The sequence below is a fragment of the Lonchura striata genome, chromosome 5 (genome assembly GCF_050655825.1).
Source record: "Lonchura striata isolate lonStrDom1 chromosome 5, ASM5065582v1, whole genome shotgun sequence".
Classification (NCBI taxonomy): domain Eukaryota; kingdom Metazoa; phylum Chordata; class Aves; order Passeriformes; family Estrildidae; genus Lonchura; species Lonchura striata.
In genome coordinates this window covers 4869315-4877024 of record NC_140707.1, presented here as the reverse complement: position 1 = coordinate 4877024, position 7710 = coordinate 4869315, and positions in this window count along the sequence as shown.

The following is a 7710-nucleotide window of genomic DNA, read 5'->3' as shown; positions in this document are numbered from 1 at the left end:
CCTGAAATCTGTTGATCACATTCTGTTTCACATGATAAGCACAGCTACCCAAGCATAAAGCTGGCAAGCAATGAGTTAATAGATCCTGGATATCTTATCTAAGATCCAGCTACTGTTAACTATGAACAAAGCCCATTTATCTACTTCCAATAAGTCAGCAACATCTAATTTAACTATCATCTTAACTTTCCTAAAATTCTTAATTCTTCAAAATTAATGTCTCACTGGGATTGGGGACAGGGAATGGGAATGGGGACAGGGAATGGGAATGGGGACAGGGAATGGGGAATGGGAATGGAGACAGGGACTGGGAGTGGTGACAGAGACAGGGAATGGGGACAGGGACCAGGAATGGGGACAGGGAATAGGACTGGGACAGGGACAGGGACAGGGAATATGGTACAAGGATCAAGAATGGGGTCCGGATTGGGATGGGAGCAGGATGGGAACGGGACAGGGGGGACACGGGAACAGGCAGGGGCCAGGGGAGTATGGAAGGGGAGTAAGGAATGTGGCAGCTTCTGCAGGGGACGAGGCGTTGGGATGGGGCACATGGGGACAGTTCCAGGGCAGGGGGTCCTTGACCTGCTGCCCAGAACCTCCACCAGGGTCTCCCAGGGCAACTGGAGCCGCTCAGCCTGGGGTGCCCAAAGCCCTGAGAAACTCCCAGGTCCCTCCCAGGAACCCCCAAGTCCCTCAAACCCAGCATCCCCCACATCCCTTGCAAGACCCCCCCATGTCCCCATCCTTGTCTTAGCTCAACATCTTTATTTTTACCTGCTTTTAAGAGTTTTGAAAGGGCAAAGATAAATGAAAAGAAAATCCAGGCCACGGGGAGCCAGGAGGATGTGGATCCCCCCAGCCGGGTGTCTTCCCAACATGGATCAGCAGCACCACGGGTCACCAGGGCTCTGCCCACCGGGGCTCACTGGGGATCGTCCAGCACAGATCCTCCCGTGGGGCATGGAGCTGGAGCAGCGCACGGAGCTCTTCCCACACTGGGGCACTCGCAGGGCTGCCCTTCGTGGTGCCTCTGCTGGTTTGGGGTCAAGGCTGAGCTGTGTGATGAGTTCTTCCCACACCTGGGACACTTGTGGGGCCTGGGACATCACCAGGAGCGGGGCTGGGATGTGCCCTGGTGCCTGGGACATCACCAGGAGCGGGGCTGGGATGTGCTCTGGTGCCTGGGACATCACCAGGAGCGGGGCTGGCTCTGATGCTCTCCGGTGCCTGGGACATGACAAGGGGCAGTGCTGGCTGGGGTTTGTTTGGTGCCTGTGCAATCCCAAGGGCAGTGTCACAGCGGGGCAGCTCTCAGTGTCCCCAGCAGGTCACAGTGTCCAGGGCAGCCCGTGCCAGCGGTCACTGCGCACACAGGGCAGGCTGGGCTGGACAGGGGACGGGGCAGAAACGCTGCCCTGGGACTGGGGTCTCCCCCTGCCTCTGGGGCCCAGCCCCTGCTGGGAGCGCCTTGGGCAGGGCACGGGGCTGCTGCTGGGCCAGGGGACAGGCCGTGCCCCCCGTCCCCTGCTGCTGGGCCAGGGGGACAGGCCGTGCCCCCTGTCCCCTGCTGCTGGGCCAAGGGACAGACCGTGCCCCCTGTCCCCTGCTGCTGGGCCAGGGGGACAGGCCGTGCCCCCTGTCCCCTGCTGCTGGGCCAGGGGACAGTCCGTGCCCCCTGCCAGCTGCCCAGGCCCCTCTGATGCCTGTCCCATGTCCCTGTGGCTCCTGTCTCCACCATTCCCCACCACCTTCACTCCCTCCGTCAAAGCCCCACTCAACCCCTTCACAGTGACCTCTGGAAAGAAAGAATGAATGAAGGAAAGGAAGTGTTGTCTGTTCACCCTGGCTGGATGTCAGGCACCCACCAAAGCTGCTCTCTCACTCCCCTCCAGAGATGGACAGGAGGGAGAAAACAGAATGAAGGCTTCATGGGTAGAGCTAAGGACTGCGACAGATCACTCAGCAAATGCGATCATGGGCAAAAAATTTTCAAAATTGGAGATATTAATGGAATTTTTGCTATCTGGACAGGGCAGGATAGTGAGAAGTAAAACAAAGCTTTAAAAACACCTTCTGCCCTTTCCTCCCTCCTTCCCATCTCTACCTCCCCCCGCAGTGGGTGCAGGGAGACAGGGAATGGGGGCTCTGGTCAGTTCATCCCCTGTTGTTTCTCCTGCTGCTCGGGGGGAGGAGTCATTGCCCTGCTGTGCCAGGGGTCCCTTCTGGAGACACTTCTCCATGAACTTCTCCACGGTGAGTTCATCCCACGGACAGCAGTTCTCCACAAGCTGCTGCAGCGTGGCTCGCTCCTCCATGGGCTCACAAGTCCTGGCAGGGCCCTGCTCCAGCGTGGGCTCCTCTCCAGGGGTTTGCAGGTCCCTGCCAGGTCCCTGCTCCAGCACAGGTTTCTCATGGGGTCACAGCCTCCGCTCAGGCATCCCCCTGCTCCTGCACGGGCTCCTCCAGGCGCTGCAGGTGCATCTCTGCCCTCCGTGCCCTCCATGGGCTGCAGGGCCCAGCTGCCTCCCCAGGGACTGACCAGGGAATCTCAGGGCAATCAGCTCCAGCAGCTGGAGCAGCTCCTGCCCCTCCTGCCCTGCCCTGCCCTGGGGATGTGCAGAGCTGTTCCTCTCACAGGTCCTCACCCTGCTCCTCCCTGCTCACAGTCACAACTCCAGCATCACCCATTTTCTTTTTCTTAAATCTCTTATCCCAAAGGCGTTACCACCATTTCTAACAGGGCCAGCCTTGTCCAGCAGCCAGTCTGTCCTGGAGCAAGCTGGAATTGACTCTGTGGGACATGGAGGAGCAGCTGCTCTCACAGAAGCTGCTCCTAGATGCCCTGCCTTACCAAAACCTGGCCATGCAAACCTGGTATAAGTATAGTAGAGTTTTTATTACCACTATTAACTCTTATCATTTCTATTACCTCTATTTTTGCTATTAATGGTACAGTTGTTATTATTATTACTAGTATTTTTAGTCTTTTGGACTCTATATTAATAGTGGCTAGATTAGAACTGGAAACAAAGGTACTTCATTGCAAGTAGCGGTTAGAGTTTTGTCAGCCTCTTGCCCTGCCCTGTTCTGTGTCATTGCTGTGTCTGTGTGTGAAGCTGCTGCTGCCAGGCCTCCCTATTTCTCTAGTTTGGGAAATTCCATGGCATTGCTCACATGTCAGAAAGAGAAAGCTCATTCCATTCAAACGCATGCCCTTAGCTCTTTGAGTCCCATTGTTGGAAGCTTGTTTTCTAACATTGTCGACTTTCTCAGCTTCTGTTAATATTTGTGATTTTGTAACAAAATGTTCTTGGATGTGATTGTGCAAGATTCTCTAATCAGCTTCCAGTTTGCTCTTGGGTTTCTTACCGGTGTGTCCGAGCTGAAGGCAGCATTTTGGGTGGGAGGCTTCAGTGGGAGCTGGGATTGCCTCGGCAGCAGCTGGTTTTGCAATGTGAGCAGCGCTGACAGAGATTCCGTGCGCTGAATATTCCGGCTCGTTGGAGCCGCAGTGCCCGGCTGGAGGGAGCCGCGCCGGGCGCTGCGGGTTGTGCCGGGCCGGGCAGCGGCCGCAGCCCCGGCAGGGCCCGGCCGTGGACACGGAGCCTTTGCTGGGCAGGGCTCGGCCCTGCGGCGCCGGGCGGGCGGTGCCGCTCCCGCCGGGAGCCTGCGGGAGCCGGGACAGCGAGAGAGCCCGGGCCGAGCATCAGCCCCGGGGCACGGCCCGGGAGGGGGCACAGCCCGGGGGTCCCGCAGAGCCTCCCTGCTCCAGAGCCGCGCCTGCCGCAGCGGGGCAGCTGCGGCACCTGCGGGGCACGGAGGAGCCGCAGGCGGCGTTCCGAGCGCTCCTTCGGGGCAGGATTTTGTCCCGCTGCGGGGAATTCCCGCGGGCCGGGCGGGCCGGGGCCGCTGCCGAGCGCCGCCGCCTTTCCCGGGAGCCGCCGGGCAGAGCTCTCTGCTCGGGGCTGGGAAAAACACCTTCACTGCCCTGGGAACATTTAAAAAGTTTAATACAGGACAAGAGGAGACAAGGCCATAGAGCAAAGGTTCTTACGGCCGGGTGCATCCCGGCACTGAGCCAAGAGCACACGGTTATCTCCGGAGATACCCCTTGAATACCTTTTCCCTTACACCAGCCGGTTGCATATTCATAGTCCCTTATGCATAGTAAACTTTTTCCCAAGCTAGTTTACATATTCCAAGAACTGTTTAGCATGGCTCCTCCTCGGTTCCACCTTTTTAGGGCATGTGTATTCCTTGGTTGTGGTTTTGGTCCTTTTTTATCATCATCTTCAGTTTTGGCCCCGGCCCACACTGCCTTCAGACGGTGAGTGCTGATGGTTGGCAGATCTGTACAGGTGTCCTCATCCTGTGCTCACTGGATGTTATCCCATCCAAGCAGGAATTTTAACACAAGCATGCTTCTATCAGCTATGGCACTAGTATGTCTGAGCGTAATCAATGAACAACAGAAATAAAAACTATATAACAAAGTTATTGTAACACCACACATATAATTTCCAATGGAATATTTGCAAAAAGCCAATATTATAATATGTATCTATGACAGGGCCAAGGGCCGGGTGCCCGCTCGGTGGCCCCGGGACAGCAGAATTTTGGGGTCCCGGTGCTGGCTGCCGGCAGAGCCCCGGCGCTGGGCCGGGGATGCGTGGGACCCTCCCGCGGTGGGGTTGGGCTGCCCGGGGCAGGCGCTGCATCGTCAGCCCGGAGCCACCGGGGATCGCCCGGTACCGGCGGGGGGGGGCTGGGGAGCGGAGAAGGGCGGCACCGGAGCGGGGGGACCCTCTGCAGCCTGCGGGGTCGGACATACCGATAAGGGGGTCCCCGGGAGCCTGGAACGTTGTGAAAAATGCTAATCATTCGGTTTTTAAAATTTTAAACATTTAATAATAATAAAATGGTTATAAAAATAGTAACACGATTAGACTAATCAAATTTAGAGTTAGGACAATTACAAGACAATAAAAAGCAAAAAATTATAGATGTCCAGATGCTCTCAGACACTTAAGCCAGGACAAGCATGCCTTGTGAACAAAGGAATAACCTTAAAAGCAATAGCCTATTGCATATTCATGTATCTCATACATGATGCATAAATTACTTGCAAATTAGGAACTTTTCTGGATTTTGTCAACTTCTTTCCCTTAATCCTGGTGCTTCCATAAAGATGGAGACAAGATGGAAGAATGTTTGTCTTTTCTGATAAGGAGGTTGTAACCATTTATGTGCCCCAAGTCACCGCCATCCCTGTGTGAAGAGTTTATTGATTATCTCATCTCTTGCTTGAGCAAGTAAAAAAATCCTACATTGCAGAGTTTCTATTTTAATATTATGTTGTTACCTAAAACTCTATTTAACACACTACTTAAGAGAATTAATACAGCATAACTTTCTAACATTACACATATAATATCCATTGTAACATTTGTGAAAAGCCAATCATAAAATAAGCATTCTACACAGAAAGTGTTGAAATGGTAAAACCAGTCAAAACCCCTTAGGAATTGGAAGGAAAACCAGAGGCAGTGGCAGCTAACACCTCTGAAACCCGTGGCTTTTGCTCCTCTCTTCGACCTGAGAGCTTCCTGGGCAGGGGCGACTCTTCCAATTGCACCAGCGTGGCCATGGCTGGGAAGGGCAGCGAGCAGATGGGTTGAGCTTCTCCTGCCAGCCCCTGAAGTGCCAGCTGTCATTTGTGTGCGCTGAGGATTCCCTTCAGGCTCGGAGCTGGCGCAGCTGCTCCTGGGCGCTGCTCGCCCGCGGGCGCAGCGGTGCTGCAGCCGCTGTCCCGCACACAGGGAGGGCTCTGGAGCCTCCCAGGGCACCAAGGAGCGGAGCAGGGAACGTGCCGGGATCTGCTGCAGGACCGTGGGGCTGTGGGGGATCCTTCGGTCTCTTGGATGGGGCAGGGAGGGGGCAAATGGAATCAAGGTGAGACAGGATCAGGCAGCCCCACGCCAGGCAGCGTTTTCTCCTCTGAGAGCTCCTCTGAGCTGAGCAAGCTGGTGAATCCTGCGGAGCAAATGAGACCCGGGAGCGAGGGAAAGGCTGGCTGGGAAGGAGTCAGATAAACCCAGTGGGTATTTCCCTTTCCAAGGGGCTCCTGGGGAGACAGAGGAGACAAGGATTCCCCATCTCATGACATTCCCTTTTTTCCTTCAGTAGCCCTATTGCAGTCACTGCATACAAGAGTTTAGTTGATCCCTTTGATGCCAGGGAGAACCCAGAACTTGAACCTCACTGGATCCAGCCCTGTCTGCCTATCACCGAGCAGAGGGAAAAGATAAAGAACCTGGGTGGGGGTTGAGCCAAAATGGCATTTTGCCACTTCTGATCTGCTCCCAGCTTTTGCAGCAGGGCACCAACCCCATCCCTGCAAACCACTCCCTTTTGCAAGGCACACGTGGACCTCGCTGGCAGCTCAGGGCTCCTGAAGGGGCTGCTGCAGTTGGCAACTGGAGCTGTTGTTGAACTTTTCACATTGCTTACCCCCCCATCCAAATGCCATCAACTGTCTGAGGAAGGACACAAAAATATTACCCTGGAGGGGCCAAAAACTTGGAAAAGGATGAAAGAAATATTCTGATGATGACAATGACAAAAAAACACAATTTATTTTTGACAGCAAATGAGTTACACAGCCCTCCAGCCCTCCCAGACTGGCAGGCCGAGTGGGGCCGTTTCCATGGCATGAGGAGCTGGCAGCCTGCAGAGAGAAACCAGAGAGCCACGGTCAGTCACAGAAGGCTCCTGTGCCCCTGTCCCACCACGGCCTGTGCCTGGGCCAGGCTGCTGTGTGCTCAGAGCCCAAACCTCCTGACCCATTCTCCGTTTTTAGAGAAGGACAGAGTGGTAAGCCACATTCCATCTCCTCTGCTGAAGCACAGCCCAGCAGCCTCCTCAGCAGCTGGAAGGGCGGGGTGCCCGTGTGCCTGGTTTCCTGGCTCCCCGGCAGACCAGGGGTTAAACGTTGGGTGTCTCCTGGATTGTCCCCGGAAAGAGCCCATCTCTGCACCCAGCTACCTTTTTTCATTTGTAAATTAGGTCTTTCTTTCTCTTCCAGCTGTGGTTTCTCCAGCCCCGGCTGCAGCCACTGGCCATATAGAACTTTAAGAATCTTTTTCTACAAGCACAACTGACTTGATGTATATTTTACATAAGCACAAATTATTCCATAACATATATTACAATGGGGATGCGGAGATCCCCCTGCAGATCCATGGGGATGCAGAGATCCCCTGCAGATCCATGGGGATGCAGAGATCCCCTGCAGGTCCATGGGGATGCAGAGATCCCCTGCGGGTCCATGGGGATGCAGAGATCCCCTGCAGCCCCTGGAGGAGCCGGGCTGGAGCTCGGCGATGCCTGAGAGGAGGCTGTGAGCCCGCGGGCAGAGGGGCCCCGCTGGAGCAGCCTGTCCTGGCAGGACTGAGCCCGTGGCACAGTGACCCACGCTGCAGCACTCGGAGGGGGCTGTGCCCAGGGGATGGACTCCGCTCCGAGAAGTTCCTGGAGAAGTCTCGGCCGGGAGAGAGCGCAGGGTGCAGCAGGGAACGACTCCTGTCCCTGAGCAGAGGGAGAAGCCCCGGGGGATGAGCTGAGCATGGCCCCATTCCCTGTCTCCTGCCCTGCCGGGGGAGGAGGTGCAGCTGGGAGCAGGGAGGCGTGGGGAAAGCTGCATTTAAG